This window comes from Protopterus annectens, chromosome 10.part0 (genome assembly GCF_019279795.1).
Source record: "Protopterus annectens isolate FY-2018-M chromosome 10.part0, PAN1.0, whole genome shotgun sequence".
In the NCBI taxonomy this organism is placed as follows: Eukaryota; Metazoa; Chordata; order Ceratodontiformes; family Protopteridae; genus Protopterus; species Protopterus annectens.
The window spans coordinates 880,227,056-880,247,750 of NC_056744.1; the positions used below are offsets into that span (position 1 = coordinate 880,227,056).

The window sequence follows — 20,695 nt, forward strand, 5'->3', positions numbered from 1 at the left end:
CCCACACCTCAAGGTTGGTGGCAATGCACGATGCATCGGAGACCATCCAGGTGCAATTAACCATAGGCAAGACTGCTCTGCAATTTGTAGCATGTTACAGGCCACCCTCTCAAACTCAGGAACCTCATATGGCCTTCCTGAAAACATTGGAGGGATAAATGTATCTCCAAACACCATCATACTAGGTGACTTCAACTACCCTAATATAGACTGGGAACACTACTCAAGCCCAAACACTCTAACCCAAAGATTCCTGGAGTTCATAAACTCAAATGCCATGGAACAACTAGTCACCATCCCCACAAGAGGAGAAAACATACTTGATCTCATCATCACGAACATGGGATCAAAATGTTCAACACCGGAAGTATACCCCTCACTGGTGAGATCAGATCATAAACTAATCTCGCTGGAGGTCCTCATCCCGCCCCCACCTGAAACAAAAAAGACCACAGTGAAAAACTTCTCAAAAGCAGACTTCACACTTCTAAAAGCTAGTGTGGTCTCCTTTAAGGCCCCTAAACCAGTGGTAAACATTACTCAAACCACTGAATCACTTACAAATGCCTTCTACCAGCACCTACAGGACTGCATGGATCAGGCAATCCCAAACAAAACTAAGACTCTCTGTACCAAAGGCAAGCGTCCAGTCTGGTGGACCCCAGCCATAAACAAGCTCTACAACAAAAGGAGGAAGCTCCTACAAGATAGAGCAAAATCCTTGAAAGGTAAGACACCTTTGATCATCATAAGTAAAAAACTAAGAGCTGTCATAAAATCATCCAAGGCAAATTTTGAGAGAAAAATCGCAAGGACTCAAAAGACAATCATAAGGCCTTCTTTAGCTATGTTAGAAACCTAGGAGGAAACTCCCGGATATGCTCAGAATTAGTTCAAAATTATGTGAAAATTACTGAACCTTTACACATTGCCAACATACTGGCTGACAGGTTCAGTGCAAACTTCTCCCCCCCAAAAGGAGAGATATCTATACCAGAGGATTGTAGCCCCCCCAAACATCTCCAACGCCCAGGTGAGAACTGCTCTCACTAAGGCAAAAAACACAGCATCCATGACCGGATGGTGTCCCCGGCTGTGTGCTTCACGAACTCGGCGAGGAATTAAACCCACAGTTAGGACAGCTGTTTAATCTTAGCCTCACCTCAGGATACGTACCCAAGGAGTGGCGCACGGCGACTGTGGTCCCACTTCATAAGGGCGGTGCCTCCACCGACACTAGAAATTACCACCCCATTAGCTTGACAAGCCTTATCTGCAAAGTCATGGAGAGGATCATAATGGAACTCATAAATAAAGACATAGGGAGCTTACAGACTTTGGATCCAACCCAGTTTGTCTTTGTCAAAGGCAGATCCTGCCTCTTAAACTTGGTTGACTTTTTCGAGACAGTCACCAAGGCCATTGATGAGGGAAAGGCAGTCCATACAGCCTACCTCAACCTGGCAAAGGCCTTCGACACAATACCCCACTCAGGTATCATCGAAAAACTCATCAGCTTGAATGTAAACCCATACATCACAAGATGGGTTGCAAACTGGCTAAGTGACAGAACCCACAGGGTCAGAGTTGCTGGAGCCATGTCAGACTCAAAGCCTGTCACAAGTGGTGTCCCACAGGGCTCAGTCCTGGGTCCACTCTTGTTCGGCATCTACTTTTCTGAAGTACTTGCAAACACAGGAGGGTTATGGCTGACAAAGTTTGCAGATGACTGCAAACTGGGCGCCATAGTCGAAAACACATCTGACACAGATATCCTTCAGAAGGGCCTCACAGAAACAGATAACTGGTGCCAGAGCCATGGCCTAAAGTTAAACGCCAAGAAATGCATAGTCATACCCTTCGGGAAAAACAAGGTTACCCCTAGCTACCATATAGGTGGCAATCCACTGAGCACAGAAGAAGTCATCAGGGATCTGGGGACCCAGGTTGACAGTAGCCTTCGCTTGACACTCATGTTGCTAAAGTAGTTAGGAAAACCTTCTATATTGCCCACCTGATCATGAAGGGATTCACATCTAGATCAAGGGAGGTCATCGTCCCCTGTACTCATCACTCATTAGACCTATGATTGAGTACAATGCCCCATTCGGAATGTATCTGACCCGACACCTGCTGCAGCTTGAAAGGCCCCAAAAGTTCCTCACCAAATGGATAAAGGGTCTCAAAAATATGTCTTATGCTGCCCGACTGAAAGAACTCCAGCTCTATTCAGTCTCATACCGCTTGCTCAGAGGTGACCTGTGCCTGACATACAAGGCCATGTCAAACCCAGATTTGATGAATATGCTTCACCTCAAAAAATCTAGATCCCTCAGAACCACAAGGGCGGGAGACTTAAACCTCGACATGGTTATAAATAGAACGTGCTGGAGGGACAGATTCATCACCCAGAGACTCCCTATGCTGTGGAACAAAATCCCGGTACATGTGAGGCAGAGCACCTCGCTGGCCTTGTTCAAGAGGAATCTTGACCAATGGATGGGAGATCGCAGATATACCCCAGGGATTACTTCAGTGTCACTGCTTGACAGAGGCACAGCAAAATAATAGGCATAGTTTTTATTCAAACTAAAGGGGTGGCGAAAGCCACAAAACTATGGGCTAGGCTTATAAATGCCCTTGGGCAGATAGCCTAGTATGAACCTATGAACACATTACAAATTGGATTTAGCTTCCAGGGGTAGAGCATCCTTTGGCTCCATGGTGCTTAGGAGTATTTTCCAATGAACCACCCATGAATAAGGCACTAAGGACGCTGTCCTATATGTAAAAATGAAGGAGAAATTGGACTACACAACATAAAGAAGTTATGTACTCACCATAATGTTCCATGTTGGTAGTCCATTTCACCCTTCATTTTTACCAACCCGCCCTCCTGCCCCCATCCTAGAAGATTTGGAGATGATAATTAATTTGTCTTTGGTTGGAGACCCTTTAGTATTGGTTTCTCTGTTAAGTTTTTTTTTATTCTAGTGAGCAGTAAACAAGATCTGGGGTTTGTACTGGTGCACTGTGGGATACCTGCTTAGCCACGAGCCAACCAGAAGTCTTCAAGGTTGTAAATCGGCCGAGTCGGAGCCGAGGATTGGCTCTGAACCCATGTGTAAAAATGAAGGGTGAGATGGACTACCAACATGGAACGTTATGGCGAGTACATAACTTTTTTTCGTATGCAGAGAGCCCCCCTGCCCTTTACTTTCTAACCCTCCTTATATTTGCAGCATACAGCAAAAAACTTTGTAACGGAATTATTGTCCTTATCTGGTTAAATTACCCATATACTTAAAAGGTGAAAAGGTCTTATTGTACTTGATTGGTATACTGTCTTACAGCACTTACCTGGTTCTCCACATGAGAAGCTGATTGTTTTATTTTTTCCACTCTGGCTCGTACCTTTGTGATGCAACCCACTCTGCTCCCCTACCTTACCCCCATTCCCTCTCACCCCCCACTTCCATTATACTTACCCTAATTTAACACACCCCTCACTCCTGAAATAGGCTCTACCCTCTACTTTCTCCATTTCAACTCTTATTTCATAGCGGTAACACCCCCTAACTTCTCTACCTCTCTAAACAAACCCCTTCTTTCTTGGATTTTATTACTGCAGGCATACCCCTCTTCCACCACTTGTCCATTTCCTATCTACATTCCCAGTCTTCGCAACATCCATCCCCCCCCCACTCTTCACTATTTACCCAACCCAACATGTTCTTATTTCTCCTTAGCTTCTACCGCTTATACACTTTAACAATTTATACCTCTTATCATGGCCCTTTGCCCACTACTCAAATATCACCTACCCTCCTATATCTACATACTGATATTCAGACAACTATCAGCTAATCCATTGCACCCTCACTATTCCCTAACTGCACTACCAACTTCAGCAAAGTTAAAATCCTCCCACTCACTGCTTACAGGATGAAACCTAAGTACTCCACCTATTACCTTTTTCCTAACTCTTAAGATATTTTTTCTTGTTAACTTGCTATGTTCTGGTGACATTCACCCTAACCCTGGGCCACACACCACTTACTCTAAGCAAAATTATCTACCCCAACATCTCCCAGTCATCCCCTACCCCATCCAACAATTCTCCCCCCTGCTACTTCCTTAAACTCTGCTAACCTTCCACCTTCTGAAACCCTAACATTAATCTGTCTTGTTATATAGTGTAATAAACTCTCTTCACTCCCTAATCACTGTGTATACCCCAGACATTCTCACTGTCTCTGAAGCATGGGCTAAAACCACATTTCTCTAACTCAGAAGTTGTACCCCCAGGCTGTAATATGTCCAGACTTGATCGTCAGTCTAAAAAGGGGGGGGTGTAGCCATTCTGTGCTCAGAACAACTCTCACCTTTCCCTCTGCCCACACCCCTTCCCAACTTTCACCCTGCTGATATTCTTGTAGTTATCTGTAAACTTAACAAGCACAAAAATTTTGCTATAGCAGCCATCTACATCCCCCCAGCAATAACAGTCCAATCTTAGAGCAATTTCTCTCCAGGATCTCTGACAACATTACCTATGAGACCATTATCCTAGGGGATGTTAATATTGACTGGCCTACTGTCAATTCGCCTCTCCCCACAGCTTCATAAACCTGTATGGCATCTCTCAACTGACCTTCTCCCACTCAATACAATAAAAGTAACCAACCCTGCCACTATTCTTGATTGGATTCTCACTTCCAATCTAAATGTCTATCACAACCCCTGTACTCTTTTTGATTCCCTCAATGACCATCTTCCCATCCTTGTCCATAGACATTCATCCCAACTACAAAGAACCCACCATTTTAAAGTTTTTTGCAGATTCTCCAATTTCAATCCCACTTTCTGCAACAATATACTTTCCTCTATCACCGGGTCCTTCTTGTACAACCTTCCTCTTGATGATGCCTTCTCCAAATTCTATGATGTCTTCCTTTATTGCCTTAAACTCGTTGGCCCCCACTAGAACGATTTGACTGAAAACTAATTTCTCCCCTTGGCTATCTCAACCCACACGTAACCTTACACTACAGAAAGATAGACCCCGGAAGATCTGGAAAAAAAAAAACTAATTTCCAAACCAATCTTCAAACTTATACAGAACTCAGGAACAGCACCAAAAAACAAATTGACAATGCGAAAAGACAGTACTTTCAGAAACCACTAAAAATCTTCACTCCAAATTATTCTGGAACAATATAAATAAGCTACTTTATCCACTTAAGCCCTACTACAACCCAGTCCCTCTCCAAATACTCAGACCTTGATACTGCTACCCTTATAAACACATTTTGTCAGCTCCATAAAAAATCTTACTAGAAACAAAAACATAGCTCCTACTACCGATCCCACACCCACTCCTCCCACCTCTCCTTTCTTTCTGAAACCTGCCCCCACTGCTTATATCAGATCTCTTCTCTCTAAACTTAAACCATGTTCTTCTTCTGCTCACAACTTTACCCCCTCAATTCCCCAGAATTGTTGCCAACGCCATTACATATCCCGTCTCAATACTTATCAGCCGATCCATCCTTGAAAGCACAGTACCCAACATCTGGAAGAAATTCTGTATTATCCCCCTCAATAAAGGAGGATACTCCACAGGACCCCTCCAACTATCACCTCATTGCTATACTACCCCCCTTGTCCAAAACAATGGAAAATGCATACATAAATCATTGAACATCTCCTACAGAAAAATCTCAGCACCCACACAAACATGGCTTTTGTCCCCGCCACAGTACTGCTACCACTCTCATATCCTTTATTCAGACAATTGGCAAAGCTAGGGATGAAAACAAAATAGTCTCTAGTCTCTTCCTCAATTTATTCAAAGCTTTTGACGCTCTCTCACACAGCCTGCTTCTATCCAAGCTCAAGAACCTTAATCTTTCTCAATCTTCCATACTCTGGTTTACCAGCTACCTCTCTGATAGATTCCAATCTGTCAGATGGCTGTCAGCCTCCTCTCCTTTCCTTCCTATTCAGACTAGCGTACCCCAAGGTTCTATACTAGGACGACTCCTGTTTAACATCTTTACTATTAATCTACACAGCCTGCCCCCACTCCTCACTAATTCAGTATGTGGATGATTCTACTATCATATCCTGTTACGATAATCTCCCCACCTCCTGCTGTCTGTTGAAAAATGGCTAACCAATAATGATCTCTTACTTAATCCTAAGAAAATAAAACTACTTCTATTCCTCCCTAAATGTCTACAGCATTGTAAAAACTCCTTCACAGTCAAATCTCTCAATAATACTACTGTCTCAGTTGAACCCCACACTAAACTCCTTGGCGTTATTGATGACCAACTTAAGTTTGATATCCATATATTTCAGACCACCAAAAAAACGCACCAAAAACTAGACCTACTTTACCGGAATTAAAAATACCTGACTAAGGACACTAAACTCTCTCTTGCACAAGCTTTTCTATTGCCAACTCTCTCTTATGCTACTCCTGTACTCACAAATATACAAACCATCCTCATGACCAAGCTGGAATCCACCTACAATAAAATTGCTAGATTTGCTGCAAACTTCCTTCACTCCTACCACTGTAATGCCCTAAAAGATCTTCAGTGGACAGAAGCTCAAAAACAACTCTTATTTCAACAACTCTACCTTGCTCACTCTACTCTAGTAAATCCCTCCCTCTGCCCTCCTATGTCTACCGTTTTCTCTCACTGTACTCCCAAATGCTGTCTCTGCAGTGCTGACCAACATCTACTGGAAATTCATAAGCCTATGAAACAAATAGGTAAACGCTTGTACAGCCGTTCTGTTGCCACCACCTGAAATAAGCTTCCATTTGATCAAAGAACAACCACTAGCAGTTTCACAAAAGTGTTATACTATATGCTCAAAAAGTGGTCATTCCCCTATCCTGCTCCTACCTGACCTTCCCCACTTCTCCCTCTCTTGCTCCTCTATCTCAAAGTACCATGTTACTTGTAAACTAAAACCCTATTTCTTCTCCCTTTTAATGTAGGCAATCTTTCACAGAATCAAAACTATTCAGTGCTTAATGTGGAATACTTTTGCATCTTTTACTTGTCATCAACTGCAAATTGCTAACTACACTCCTAATCTCTGTATATATGTAAATGTTATACAATTTGATTCTTTAAACTATGTAATGCTGTATACTGTATGACATACTTGTTTAGTTTGCACTACATATTTGTACTTGTTTTTGTATATGATTGTGGAGCTTTTCTCTGTGGGCCTCTGCTGAAAAAGTGCTTCTTGCCCAGTCAGACTAACCCAGTTAAATGCGAAATAAAATAATAAATAAATAATCCTGTTAAGCATGTAAATATATTTGGGTTACGAGCTCTATTGAACCCCCTTCTCTGGATTATATTTGTTTTGATTTTTGTTCTGATTGTAAATGTTTAAATGTGATTTATTGTGCTGAGTGCCAAGCCTGCAGTAGCTTTTATGTTGGAAAAACCAACCGGAAGTTGAAAGTGAGAGTCCTAGAACCTATAGGTGACATTCAGAATATGAAATCCACACGCTTTAGCTAGACAATCACATTGTTCAATAATCTCTAAAACAGTAAATTTAAAACAAACTGCTAGAGAGGGTGGCATTAAAAATATTGTAGAATGTACTGAGCTCCAATGGATCATTTTACTTAAAGCTTATTTGCCTCCTAGTTTGAATGACACTTTTTCTGTCAAACCAGTCCTGCGAGCACATGGCTTGAGGCATTGATTTTATTGGTTACCTCTTAATGAATGGAGTTCTATGAATGAGCTCAGATTACTTAATCTGTATTAGGAGGCATTTGACTTGTTTTTTTTTTTTTTTTTTTTTTTTTTTTTGATTGGTCAGTTTGTATTTTAAGTATTGAAGCATTTTCATTGTTGTTTTATGGTCTGATGAAGCGGCTATGAGCCGTGAAAATGGCTACCTTCTTTTATTTGCTTTAACTTTATATTGAAAGTTTTGCATGTTCCATCCGTGGTGGTAGAGTTTGTTTTATGCTGTTCACATTGTGTTTTTGTATTCTCTCAACCTTTGCACAGTAGGACTACCAGTGCTTTCTGTTCACTAACTGTGTAAGTAAGAAATTTTGTTCTTAATAGTGTTTGTGTAAAACAATTCATGATATTATAACTGCATGTTAGTAAAATAGTTTTGTATAGTATATAGACCGGAGTATTTTAAATTTCATGGTGAAGGTGAGTCTTCATCGATTGCTGTATGTGATAAGGATATACAAGTAAACGAGCATTTTTTGTTTGTTTTAAGAAGTATAGGTTTTTAAATGTAAAAAGAAAAGAAAGGCTGGACAAAATCAAGTTTAAATTAATATACCATAATCTTGGGCTGCTGGTTTGGGGTGGGATGTTTGATGTAAAAGTGCACTTTATTGCATGTATAGTTGAGGTGTTTTCTCTTATTTTTATATGGGTGAGTATCTGGATTAGTGATCTTGGCTTGCTCTAAAAATAAGTGTTTTCTGTAAGGAATTAGGCTTGAAAGTTTTGACAAAATGATGAATGACATGAGAAGTGCTAAGTTTCTTACATACACAATGAATTTAACAAAGAGGGTAAATTTCTGAAGAAATTTGTAAAAATGTTTGGTATGGAAGATGTGAATTCAGTAGTAGGAGCTGAGAGAGAATTTGCATATTCTCTTCAGTACAGTAACCTGGGCTTGACTGGCTAGAAATGATATTTTACAGGAGCATGCACATTTAATTGAAAGCTTCAACACACATCTGATAACTATTTCAGATCATGCACCAATAAAAAAACGAAGATAAAAATGCAGGGTAATGAAATAGAAGCGAGACCCTGGCACTTTCCCACATAACTGTTAAAATGAAGAATTTAAGGAATGGTAGTAAAAATTACTCGAGTTATTAGGAAAAATAGACATTTTTCAGACGTTGTAGCTAGCGAGTGGGATAAAATGAAAATGGAGTTTTAATAGGGTAGAAATAAATGGGAGATATGGTTAAGAAATAATAAGTATTTAGAGCGGCTGACAAAAGCTGAAATATTGTAGAATAAGGGTAATCTCTGAACAAGAGGAGATGCAACTGTCGAATGCTAAAGAAAAAAATAAGGGAGTATCTGGATTAAATGCTTGAGTTTAGAAAGATTGTTAAGCAACTGATGTTAAGTTGTCAATCTCGCCTTCATTCTTGCTGGATGGACTCGGCCACGTACTAAGCTCAAGAGCTAATTTTACCAGCTCGAGGCAACCCTTTATCCCATGATGCAAGGCGGAGACTTTCTGATCTCGTTTGCCGCTTCGCTTACGAGGTACCTCTTTTACCAGCTCTAGGTAAGTTTTCTTCAAATTAAGACTTTGTCTCACCCCTTTTAAATTTAATTACCTTAGTTGTTTTGTGAACCTTAACATTTAATTTAACCCTATACCCGTTAGTGTCCCCTTTTTTTCGGGTTATTTATCCCTTTCCCTACGTTAGGCCTTAAACCTCCCCCTTTCCTAATTTTTCCTGTCAGGGATTCTGTGTGTGTTTGAGTGTGTTGTATCCCTGTTTAGATTTATATTATTGGATTGGGTGTTATTGGTGTGTGTGTCTGTGTTTCCTTGTTACTCGTGTTTCCTAGACACAGCTATGTCGAAGGACACAAAGATCTCAGGCTTCAAGAAGTGTGACTCGTGCTGTCAGAAGATGTCTCTGACAGGCGGTCACACTTCTTGTGTTTACTGCCTGGGACCTCTGCACCTGCAGGACTCTTGTGCTATCTGTCATGCCTTAAGCCCAAGAGTCCTGCAGGAGCGCAGAAATAAATTAATATTGAGGTGCTTATTAAAGCCTGAGAGCTCCCCGACTAAGTCGGCTCCGGGGAAGCCCTCGAAACCAGTTAAGCCTTCGGCTTCAAGTCCCAAGCCATCGGCTACTGGTTCTTCTTCTTCAGTGTCGAGATCGGCTCTGGCCGGAGCCGATCCTTCTCTTTTAGAAGTCACAGTAGCGGCTCCATCCGGCGCTGATGCTGCCAGATCTGGGCACTCAATGTCTGCTCCGGCTGGAGGTGACGTATCTTCGGCTCCTTCGGCTCCACCTATCTCTAAAAAGAGATCACGATCCCCCTCATTGGAATCGATACGTTTGGCTCCGAGATCACCCCTGCTCTCGGAGCGGAGCCATCGGAGCCGTTCTTCTCGGTCGTCCAGGCTGTCTGATCATGACCTCGAGAGAGTGGTGAGTAGACTATTAAAGTCTCAGGCATTGGCCCAAATGCTCCATAGCCCGTCTCAACAGACGGTAGCTATCACACATCCACCTAACATTCCTCCTTCGACTCTCTTACAGAGCTCGGTGCCAGAGCTCCTCGGAGCCGTGACTGTTGTAACTTCGGAGCTGATACCACCCACCCCCTTCGGCTCCGTCGTCCTCCGCTCCGATTTCCTCCTTGAGGCCTTCATTGGAGGGATCCGGGCGTCTGGTCTCTCTCGTCTGCTCCGAGGGGGCGAGTGGCATCGGACCCTTGTCCGACCCCGTTCTCCCTCTTGGAGCTTCGGCGTTGGTGAGCTCAGCCCCAACATCTGCCTCGGAGCCTTCCCTGTCGGTGAGGCCTGGAGTTCCTATCTCTTTGGAGTGGGAACCTTCTGGCCTCTCTGACGGGGGGGCCTTCGAGGTGATGAGGAGTGTACTAGCCCCTGGGTGTAGTCAACGGTCAGTTCCATCAGCTCCTCCCACTACAGTGCCTCCTGACGTCTCTTCCCACTCTCTTGCTCCCGGACCCAGAGATCCAACGCCTCAGGTTTCCTCATTGGGGAATATCTTCCTCTTCCGAGGCTTCTCCTGATCCGTCAGGTGAACCTCCGCGTAAGAGGACATGTAAGAGGAAACATCTAGACTCCCCCGAGTCTATTACATCTGATACTGACTTGGATGAGTCGGAGGGATCCCCAAGGTCCCCCTCTGAGGATGTCTCTTTCTCAGACATCCTTGAACTCCTTAAGCAGAGGGGGAACTGGCCTTCCCTTAATCCTTCCGAGGACGAGTCAGTATACCTGGAGGCGTTCGGATCTCGACCCTCCACCTCCTGGGTGTCTCCGCCTTTCGACCCTCTTATGGACGTGGTGGCTCGGAAGGCGTGGATGGCCCCGGATTCGGCGGATCCTATTCCTCGGAGGCCTTCTAAATTCATTACGGCCCCACCTGATAGGCAATATTTGACAAAAGGTGTCCCGGTTGATGCCATGGTGGTGGCTGCAGCCACCAAGAAGGAACTAGCTGATCCTTCAGTACCTGTCCATCCTCCTAACAAGGATTCTAGGACTATGGATAGGTACGGCAAGTGGATTTTTTCTTCAGCGACCTTTGCCATGCAATCGCTGAACTACTTGTGTCACTTCACCCGCCTTCAAAGAGATGTTCTTAAAGAGTTGGGAGAAGTTTTACAGGATCCGTCAGCTGCTGGGTCTCAGGATAAGATTAGCTCACAGCTAGGAATCCTAAACTCCATTGTTAACTCCTCCATTAGGCTCATTTCATATGCAGCCGATGGAGCGAGTAGGGCCGCAGGCACAGGAGTGGCTTTAAGGTATCAATCCTGGATGCGGCTTTGTAATTTTGCAGACCCCTTCAAGGCGTCCTTCACAAACTCTCCTTTTGATGGTTCGACCTTGTTCGGACCTCAAGTGAAAGACACCTTGACTAGATGCGAACAAGATGGCAAGACTCTTTCTGCCGTAGGAGTCCATTTCTCCACCCCTTCAAGACCTTACCCAAAAGGTCAGAAGGGAGGGAAAATGTGGTTCCGCAAATCTCAAGGAGTCACGCCTTACGCACGAGGTCAGTTTACCCCCAGAGGAAGAGAGGGTAACAGACGCCGCCCTAGGGGCAGAGGGGGTCCGCAGAATCAGGGTAGCAGGGAGCCTCTCTCTGACAAACCCTTCCAGCATCCCTGAGATGTTGCCCGATTGTCCACCTTCGGAGGCAGTCTGGGGAAGATTATCGCTGTACCCAATAGCCTGGATTTCCCTTTCTCAAGACAAATGGGTACAGTCAGTTATATCCGAGGGTTACAAAATTCCCTTTATTCAAACCCCAGTTCAGCAAAAGCGAACCCTTCCCAGACGTTCCACCCGGTCTAAGGGAACTTAGCAGTACCAGAGATATCAAAACTGCTAGCAAAAAGAGCCATCTAGCCAGTCCCAGCAGACCAAATAGGATCCGGAATCTACTCAAGGTTCTTTTTAGTACCAAAAAAGACAGGGGACTGGAGACCAATATTAGATCTCAGCAAACTAAACAAGTTTGTAAAGAAAACAAGATTCCGGATGGTCACGCTTCAGTCCATTCTACCCTTTCTGGGCAAGGACAATTGGATGTGCTCGGTAGATCTTCAGGATGCGTACTATCACATAAAAATTCACAGGCGCTCCAGAAAGTTTCTCCGCTTTCGGCTGAGGACCGGTCACTTCCAATTCAGGGCCCTGCTTTTTGGACTCACTACAGCCCCCAGAGTGTTTACCAAATGTATGGCAGCGGTTACGGCTCACCTGAGATGTCAAGGATTCCAGGTGTTTCCATATCTAGACGACTGGCTCCTCACTGCCACCACCAGGCATCAACTTCTCCAAGCCAGAGATTACACCATTCACATTTGCAGAGGGCTAGGGATTTCTATAAATTTCGAAAAATCTGCCTTGTCAATCTATTACTTTTATAGGCGCAAAATTGGACACCGTACAACTTTCAGCAAAGTTAACAGACCAAAGGATCTTGGTCATTCAAAATCACGTCCAGGTGATTCTCTTCAGCAACAAAATTCAGGCCAGATTTGCTCTGAAAGTATTGGGTCTTATGGCGGCCGCCATAACACTTCTTCCCTTCGCCCGCTTTTACATGCGTCTTCTACAATGGATGCTATTCGCCCAATGGTCCTTTCAACAACTTCCCATGCGTCACAGGATCATAACAACTCCAACTTGCAAAAGGCATCTGACCTGGTGGATATCGTCCCCTCAAGTCCATCAGGGCAGACCCTTTGTTCCTCCTGCCCAGGTCACCACGGTTACATCGGACGCCTCCCTGATCGGGTGGGGGGGGGGCATTATCAGGGCAGGATGGTCCATGGCACTTGGCAACCTTTCGAATACCACCTGCACATAAATGTCCTAGAGATGAGAGCAGTGCTTTTAACATTGCAAGCCCTCAACGACTCGCTTCCCCTGGGAACTATTGCAGTCCAAACGGACAATATGTCCGTAGTGTGGTATATCAACAAACAGGGCAGAACCAAGTCCTATCCACTGTGTCGAGAGGCTCTCAGACTTCGGCAGTGGGCAATCTCCTCTCAGCGGTTTCTGATAGTAACGCATATCCCCGGGAAATCCAACATCATAGCAGACAGGTTGAGCAGAGCTATTCTCATGCCTCACGAGTGGTCTCTCAAACAATCAGTGACGGAAGAGATTTTTCAGGAGTGGGGCCTTCCTTGCTGCGACCTTTTTGCTACACCTCAAAACAGCAAATGCCCAGACTTCTTTTGTCTTTTTTCCCTTCCAGGCCATCCCCCCAGAGACGCTCTAACCCAAGATTGGCCTCGGGGACTTCTTTATGCCTTTCCCCCCTTTCCTCTGATACCTCAAGTAATTCAGAAAGCAACCGCCTTGAGAGCCAAGTTAATTCTCATTGCCCCTTATTGGCCTCGCCAGATATGATTTCCGTTCCTACATCGTTCTCTCTTGGTACAGCCATGGCATCTGGACCCGGTTCCATATCTTCTGACCCACCAGTCGGGGCAGCTGCACCAATCCATACCTTCTCTCAACCTCACTGCTTGGTTGCTCCACTTCCTTCCTTAGCCAGGCTTCCTATGATTTCTAATCCTGTCCGGGATATCATAGTAGCTTCCCTTAAATCTTCCACCAGAAGGATTTACACTAGTAAATGGCAATGTTTCTCCTTCTGGGCAAAAGCTAGGAATATAGACCCCTATACTGCTCCGATTCATTCGGTCTTGGACTTCCTAGCCGAGATATTTCATTCAGGATCTTCTTCCTCCACAGTAAAAGTTCAGCTGGCAGCCATTTCGAATTTTCATATAGGCTTTTTGGACCACAACATTATATCACATAAACTTTGCAAGGCATTCCTTAGAGGTATCTTTTTACTTAAACCTCCGATTAGAGACCCCCCACCACAGTGGGATCTAAATTTAATTTTAACATCCTTGATTCTTCCCCCTTTCGAACCTGTGGCTGCCTGTTCATTGAAATTTCTTTCTTGGAAGACACTCTTTCTAGTCACCATTACTTCTGCCAGGAGAGTATCTGAGCTTCATGCCCTCTCGTCCTCCCTACTTAATCTTCCACAAAGACAGGTTTTCTCCAAGGACTAATCCGTCTTTCTTACCCAAAGTGGCATCGCAGACTAACTTAAATCAATCCATTGATCTTCCAGTTTTTTTCCCCAAATTATTCTGGTAGAGCGAAACAAAAACTACATTATCTTGATGTTCACCGCCAACTCAGATATTATCTGGACAAAACTAAACATTTTAGGAAATCTGATCAACTGTTTCTATCCTATGCAGAGAACAGGAAAGGCCTTCCAGTCTCCAAGGTGACTTTATCTAGATGGCTGTCTTCTGTGATTACTTACATTTATCAGCTCAGAGGCAAAGAGTTGATTTCTAGGCCAAAAGCCCATTCTACCAGAGCTCTAGCTACATCTACAGCTTTTCAGGCTAGACTTCCAATAGACACTATTTGCGCAGCAGCCACACGGGCCTCTCCTCATACCTTTGTTTCACATTACTAATTAGACTTGGCCTCCAGAGACAGAGCGAATTTTGGTTCCACTGTTCTCAAGAGTCTTTTCCATTGAGCCACCCAGGATACAGGTGCTAGGGACGCGGTCCCATCCAGCAAGAATGATGGCGAGATTGACAACTTAACATTAAGAAGTTATGTACCTACCATAACGTTCCATGTTAGTTGTCTTCTCTCGCCTTCTTTCTTGCGTCCCGCCCACCATCTCCCTAGCCTGGTCAGACCGAGAAGATTAAGCCTCTTCTCTTAAGAGGTTTTATCCTTTTTTTCTAGCTAATCAGCTTCTAGTGTCACTAGATTAGGTTGATCCTTTTCTGAGGATTATGATTATTATGATTGTCATTTTTAGTGTTGTTACTTTTTCTTCGTCCTCTCCAGTTGGAAGAATATATTGCATAATTTCCTTAGCTACCAAACGAGATCTGGGTAGTCTCTGCCTTGCATCATGGGATATAGGGTTGCCTCGAGCTGGTAAAATTAGCTCTCGAGCTTAGTAAGTGGCCGAGTCGGAGCCGATCCCATCCAGCAAGAAAGAAGGCGAGAGAAGACAATTAACATGGAACGTTATGGTAGGTACATAACTTATTATTTTTGATAACTCAAGAGCACAAAGACTTTTAGCACAATGACTTAGGCAACAAAAAGTAGAAAGGAATGTTGCTGAACTTAGGAAAGTTTATAACAAGAAAACTAATCAGAGATCCTGTATGGATAGCAGAGATATTTTGGAAATTTTACGAAAATTTGTATAACATAGAGAAATGTGAAAATCAAGAAAGAGCACAAATGGAAATATTTATGAAGGACTTGAGGATGCCAAGGTTAGAGATAGATGAGGGTCTACAATTAACTGTTAAGATAGGGGGAGATGAGATAAAAACTGTGGTGTACAATCATTCTGCAGGAAAGTCTCCAGAAACAGATGGTATTGTTGTGGAAGGTTGGAAGTTAGGAGGGAAGAATGTGATAAAGATCTGGAAATGTGTGTTTTAAAAGGAATTAAAGCACAGTTATCGTGGAAGAAAGCTGTGACGGCTATAATACCTTAAGACTATAAAGTCCCATTGAGCCTCTGCTTCATACAGGTCTATTTCAGTTTCTAAAACCATGATTATGAAGTTATCTGTCTGTATAGCTAAAAGAGTGGCAAAAGTGTTGCCAAAACTGATAATTCTGGATCAGTGTGGTTTTGTGGAGAGGAGGCAAACATTTTTACAACATTAATAGAATAGTGATGATCGGGGAGAAGCAGAGTTTAAGAAAGTACCACAGTTGTTGATTGGTGTTAATGCAGAGAAAGCATTTGACAGCATAGGCTGTGATTTTATTGAATAGAGCAATGGAAGCATTTGCATTCCCTGATAAAATAATAAGGCTAATTAGGAGATATATGCTAATTAGGAGTTATATGAAGGCAAGGAGGCAATAATTGAAGTTGTAGAGTTCCTCTCTGATAAGTTGTCTGAACAAAGGAATCAGGTTGGGGTGTCCTATTTTCCCCTTTCTTTGCTTTATATTTAGAACTGTTGGCAAATAAGCTAATGGACTCGGAGATTCAGGGATATAGTTTGTATGGTAATCAGGAAAAGTTGGCTTTATTTGCAGATATTACTATGTACCTTATAAATCTGGAAAAGGACATTTCAGTGTTGCGGAACGTTTTGAGACGGTTTCAGGTCTTTTGAGATATCAAATTAAGGAAGATAAAACAAAGGCTATATCTGTAAATTATGTACCTACACATGAATTGGTTCAGCAATACCCATATTTGTGGTGACACAATAAGTATTTTGGACTATGGATTAAAATAGTTTCTGTTAAGTCAAGTATGTATTTATGGGAAAAGACTAAAAAGATGATACAAATATTGAGAAACCAGAAACTATTATTTATGGATAATAAGATACAAGCAGTGACCATGTTTAGTCCCTTTAGTTTTATGCACAGGTCAGACTTATTTTTATCAGCCAAAAGAGAAGTTATGTGCAGTAATTAATAGAGCTGAAGGAATTGATCTGGGTGAGGGCAAGGGTTAAGTGGTATAAGCTGATCTTTCAAATAGAACAGAGAAGGTTTAGGGTTACCTGATTTGAAGGGTTATTTTAGAGCTACACAGTTAAGGCTTATATCCATAACAGAAGCAGAAAGTTATAATTCTAAGTGGAAAGGGATGATGAAGTGGGGGATCAAGAAGTAATGAGAGAGTAGGAAGGTTTAGGATTACCCGATTTGAAGGGTTATTTTAGAGCTACACAGTTAAGGCTTATATCCATAACAGAAGCAGAAAGTTATAATTCAAAGTGGAAAGGGATGATGAAGTGTGGGGGGGGGGGGGATCAAGAAGTAATGAGAGAGTAAGATTTTGAATACGTATATGCAGATCCTTAAGGAGAATAACAACTGCTGTACAGAGTGTTGCATTCATAATAAAGCAGAAAGTATTGTATGAACTAAGCATACACAAGAGTGGAGAAAATATATTTACTGATAGGGATGACTGCAAGTTAGGGATGCAGAGAATAGGCAAAAGGGGGCTGGAATTTACTGGAATAAAAATGGTAACGGGACCATGGTATTGGGAGTAAAAGAACTAGAGAGGGAAAGGCAGTAGATTGGGATGAGGCCAAGAAGACCTTTAGACTGCAGGCTTGAGACTCCCTCCCCTCCCAGAGATTGATATCAGAATATAGGCAAAGAGAAAGGGATAAGAGAATCCTAACTGAAAGACCTGCTCTGGTAGAGTTTTCATTTTAATCTAGAAAAGAAGCTGCTGTTAAGAAGGGATAATTAGTAGTGTGTCTAAAATTTTGCATGGTATCTATAGGAATCAGTCAGAGGAGTTCAGAAAAAATTCGGAATAGAGATTGGATAAGCAATTTGCAAGGGAACAATGGGGAGGACATCTATATGGCTTTCAAGTATGCAGCATAGTCTAGAAGGTTTAGGATTTTTGCTCAGTGATTTTCATACCTATTTTTATACCCAAAGCAGACTCCAAAGAACTTTTTCTCAGGTAGATGGCAAGTGTTGGCGGTGTGATGGGGAAGAAAGAAGTAACTGTGGGAACATATGTTTTGAAAGTGTAATGAGTTGGCAGATTTCAAAAATTCATACAGAGTACTGTATTGTAAATACTGAGCAAGCAAATAAGTGTAGCTAAGGAATTGTGCAGTGGTGCAGCATTTAACATTGTTGCCTGACAGCAAGAGGTTCTCCAGTTCAATTCTCGGCTAGGGTGTCTTCTGTGCGGAGTCTGCATATCTTCCCTGCATTCTCGTGGGTTTCCTCTGGGTATTCCAGTTTCCTGCCACATTTGAAAGACCTGTGTCTGGTGTATTTCTCCCTAGTCCTCCACTGAAAATAGACTCTGTCCTAGCTGGACTTTCCTAGTCAACATATGTTAAATAAATTAATAAATGATTCCTTTGAGCTAGGACTCCAGATCTAAATTGCCTAGACATAATAAGGAATTGTTAAGTTTAATTCTGCTGATTGCCAAAAAAAAGCAATTACTAGAAAGTGGAAATTAGTCTAAACCAACTGTATTTGAAGCATTTAATATTGCAACAGAGATAAAAGAACTGGAAGTCATATCTTTAGAAAAGGGAAGGAGCAAATTACATGGAAATAGATGGAAATTGTGGGTACAGTACATGCAAAATAATGTTCTGGAGGGAGAAGGGAGTTTTAAGGGAAAGCAGGAATTGAGGAATTTTAATGTTGGACTGATGGTCATAAAAAAGAATGTGATATATAGTGTAAATGGATGCATGTTAATATGGTTTGTTTTCTTTTACATTAATGTATGCTGGCTACATCTTAAGTTATAATTTAATAAAGGTGTTTAAAAGGGATTATGTTGGCAAAATCGATCTCAAACTGCATTTCCTTTTGTTATTCCTCCAGCAAAGGCTTAATTGGTTAGGGCTCAAGCTGCATCATTTGCTTTCCTGTGTAACCTTCCAGTTGATGAGATAGCTCCATCAGCTGCTTTTGTAATCTATACATACCTTTGCCAAGCATTACAGACTTGACCTTTCTGTAGGACAGTGTCCTTTGGATCAACCTTTCTTAGAGGTTTCCTGCACCCTTACAAGCTGAAGATTCAGTACTGATAAGTTATTCAGACGGGACCTGAGACATATGTATGTTAATGGATTGTTAAATTTCTCTCCTCTCTGGGGAAGATGGTAGGTTTCCTCCAGTGTCCAGCCAGACTGTTTTGTCACATTGTGAGGGGTTTGTAAGTGGTCTATCATTTAGATTCCTTTCCTCCTCTCCAGTAGTTATATATAGCTGTATGTCCAGTGTTGGCATACTCAAACTAGAGGATTCAGCAGCAGCAGGTGGGTATGGTTAAGCGGGAACTTCAGTTTGTGAGCAGTTTGTTATTGTCACTAGAGGGTGCCAGAAGCAAGGGTGTAGCTAGGCATACTTAGTGTACTCAAATGAGTAAATGTTTTGTGAGCATATCTTTGAAGCTTCAACACTCAAAAAGCACAGGATGTTTAGAACTGTATGAATGCTTATACAATAAAGTAATACAAAAAATGTGTCCATGAAAGGAATACACCACCAAAAATAATTTTTATGGGTATAAATGATTGCAGCTGAAAATGATGTGCCCTCTTCCTGTATGGTTGGGGTAGCATTTTTGAAGGCTGTGCACATTATTACAATACTAAGTGGGTAGTGGGGCCAACAACATTTGGTATGAGTACAAAATGCAAATGTCTGGCTACACCCCTGGCCAGAAGCACCAGTCCTCATGTTCCACTGTCGGGACAGAGACCTGAGAACTCTAGCATTCCTCTAAGTACATAACTTAACGTTTAAATTTTCTTGAGTAATAGTGCATTCTTAATTTCCATTGCACTTTTTGCTAATTGACATAATCACCTCACCTAGATAAACTGTCATCTTAGTTTGTCATACCATTGTATTTGAGCTTTATTTAATTATACTTTCAAAAATATTCTGTAGTCATCACTGGATCTATGCTGTAACATATTCTGTGCTCTTGCATAACACCTTCTGCAGTTCTCTGTACATTTTACTGCCTCAAGTCTAGCCAGTAATTACTGTTTTTCTATGAAATTCTAAAAAACTACCTATCTTTCAGTAGCTGGCATGAACATTTTTTCTTGTCCAGTAGTTTATCCATCTGTTTTCTTGTATCATTCTCATGAAACCTGCTCTGCAAATGTATTAGTCTGTCTACACAAGTATATCTAGTCTGTACTCTAACATAATTGTAGATGTTGAGTACATTCACAGTTGCATTAATGTATGCATATCTTATGGAGTACTACTGCAGTAACCTAAACTCTATGGGTTTTATTCTGCTAAAGCTTTAACAGCTGGACAAATTCCAGAGCTTCAGGAAGGGTACGTTCCCTACACTCAAACCATTGGATAGCTTGAGCTAGATGACTAAAAGACAGGTTTGGGAGCCAGACCCTTTAGAGTTTTCCTGCTGTCAGAGAGCTCAGCTCTGTTGGTTTTCAAGAATTGATAGTCCGCTTGTGCTGTTCTGTTGCTGGCCAGTTAAGTTCCCTTTGGAGAAAAGCCTTCCCCATGTTTGTTGTTTAAACTAACTTTCCTTTTAGACAATTATTTTTAAGGTAGAAATATTTGTTTTGTTGACTGTCCCATGACTTTACTGTACTTTTAAATGGGAGCGCACTTTTGTTTTGGATAGTTTAAACTGTAAGAAAAAAGTACTCTTCCATTTAAGACTACCATAAAGTTGCTTTAAACTTTCTAAAACTTTTATTTTCTGTGGAGACGCTGTGTTTAAATTACTTTTTGGGTCTGGTAAAAGTTGTTTCTGTTTTTACTGTGTTTTAACTGGGAAAAGTTAATTTAAATACTATTTGTATTTTAC

General features: G+C 42.2%; 1 protein-coding gene across 1 annotated transcript in view; it reads left to right on the forward strand.

Moving 5' to 3' along the window:
* Positions 1-20,695, forward strand: part of MTF2 (metal response element binding transcription factor 2) — a gene marked incomplete in the record, with an annotated part of 1,616,286 nt that overhangs the window by 884,509 nt on the left and 711,082 nt on the right.